This window comes from Abramis brama (assembly GCF_963993115.1).
Source record: "Abramis brama genome assembly, chromosome: 23".
Taxonomy (NCBI): Eukaryota; Metazoa; Chordata; class Actinopteri; order Cypriniformes; family Leuciscidae; genus Abramis; species Abramis brama.
This window is the reverse complement of record NC_139985.1, coordinates 17,508,279-17,510,520: the sequence shown is the minus strand read 5'-3', so window position 1 is coordinate 17,510,520 and position 2,242 is coordinate 17,508,279. Positions and strand designations below refer to the sequence as shown.

The following is a 2,242-nucleotide window of genomic DNA, read 5'->3' as shown; positions in this document are numbered from 1 at the left end:
ATACAGATTTAGCTGTTGTCATTCAGAAAAATAGTTGATCATTGTGGGCAGTGATATAGAATATTTGCTAAATTGTTTGATTTTCAAACATGTGTTGCATGTTGAAATAATTTTATAGAATTTTCTATTTCTATTTTTGTTTAGGCCCTATGTAATGCATTCATTCATTAAATATTATTATTTATTATTTATTCTTTTTAACCCATTGCAGTATTTTAAAACGAGTGAATTATTTAAGAAGTTCATCGTGGCATTATATTTCTGAATCTTTGGCTGCCAAGTTAATGGTTAAAATGCACTTCCACTATAAATGCAATAACAATATTAACCTAAACACCTTGTGCGTCACTCCCTCATCTACGCAGAGGTTTCCGTAGAACCCCTTACAGTTCTTGGAAGGAGAGAAAGACGCTGTGTTTCTTCATGGTCGCTCATCTGAAGCGTCTTTTTTTATTATAAATTGCAAACTCAATGCATCATTTATTCTCTCATATCCGGCCACGGACTATAGAAACAACACTGAGTGACTGCTATCGTCAGATGTGCGCTATATCAAATCCGGACACCGTCAAAATCATCGACCGCTGGAGCACTGAAACTTTAGAGAGAAAAGATGGTTTGAACTGAGACTTGGCTAACGTCTCGAGACTCCACAGAGCTTCAGTGAGAACATGTGAACTCGCCCTCGTGAATGTTTCACGGAATTCTGATCCTCTCATCCTCTCCTTTCGTGCCGAAGCTCATTTGAATCAACATCACGCGATGGTCAACATCGTGTAGCCAACGTTTGGGATTTTTGTCGCGCGCACCGAATTTCTTTCAAATACTCAAAGGATTTAATGGGCCACGAATATGTCCTATTGCAAGCTGACCAACATCGTTCTGTCTTAACTGAAAACTGAGGTAGGTTTGCCATTGATACGTTTTAGCATTTATGCCGCGTTTTAAAAGAGAAAAGTGTGCCGTTGGAAGTTGTTGTTGAGTAATTCAGTCAAAGCAATAATGTATGAATGCATCTGTGTCAGCATCATTTGAATTCCCGGATCTCTCGTGCTGGATGAAAACGATTATCCAGGATTGTTTATTAGGAACGGAAATCGTAAGCAACTGAACGATTCTGATCCAGAAACGACGGCTGTTCCATTAGTTTTAGTACTTTTGAGGAAGACTTATTGCATTTACTGTCCTCAATAGTTTGTTGCCAAATTATGAGATAATTTCTAATTTAAACTGAGTTAAAAAATAAAAATAAACGACTTTTCACTTTTTGTGGCTTTTAGATAGCATAAATGCAATCCAGTAACGCATCACATCGTCAATGTTGCTATATCGACATTGATTTATAACAAGCTTAAGTAAAACATACAGTATCTGTCTTCGATTCATTTTAAGTGAGGCTATGACTCGCGCTTAGGTTAATACAGTAACTGTGACCGATTCATATGTGGGTTTGATTCCCTTAAAAGAACCAGCTCAAAAGACTCACTCGTTCAGGAATCTGACTGCACTGCTCTTACTAAAGAGAACCGACTCATAAGAGTCGCACATAAGAGGACTGCACTGTTTGCACTGTATGTTTTTTTTAATTGGGCAGGAAACACTTTCATAGTACGTCGGTGCTTTCAGTTAAAGCAAGCTATTTGTATGTTTTTTTTGTTCTCTGGAGAATTCAGATTGAAAAGGGTTAACTTTACTAACTTTCGCTGTTGTTGCGGCCGAAAACTGGCGGTCTCTGTCCATGGTGCTGAAGTACATTAACCACTGTAGAAATAGCGGGCGTGGACTTGCAAGCTATAACTAACTTAGTTTTCTTCTTCAAGCGAGGACAGTTAGGATATTACTGACACAGGTGAATCTGCTCCTCACAGCAGACCTCTGAGGCTTTCCTTTCCTTCACCACCCACCCCTCGAGTTCTACTCCTGTAGATGGCAGTGTAAATCAAATATTTACGCTCAATTTGACGAGTCGTCGTGATAAGTTCCTGTCAGGTCGCTTGTGAAGCGAACCATCATTGTGGACTAATACGCAAAATTGCTCTTTCTGGCACGTTGAGAACCGCAATCATGTTATTTTATCCTTCAGTAGTACGGGATCTTTCTCACAAAGAAATTATTTATCTACAGAGCACCTTGAAAGCATCGGGTTATAGTGCTAGATGTAGTTTACACTTGCACAGGCATGTTGATGGTTATTTCTCCGCTTCTATTATTGACTAATGAAAGGTGGAGAGAAGATATATTA

At 38.7% G+C, this 2,242-nt stretch overlaps 1 protein-coding gene across 1 annotated transcript in view; it reads left to right on the top strand.

The window, feature by feature from the left end:
* Window positions 1-766: 766 nt before the first annotated feature.
* Window positions 767-2,242, top strand: part of nlgn1 (neuroligin 1) — a 298,549-nt gene continuing 297,073 nt past the window's right edge. Inside the window, exon 1 of the mRNA XM_084100585.1 lies at window positions 767-903. The gene's annotated coding sequence lies outside the window, so the exon portion shown is untranslated. The remainder of the gene's footprint in view (window positions 904-2,242) is intronic.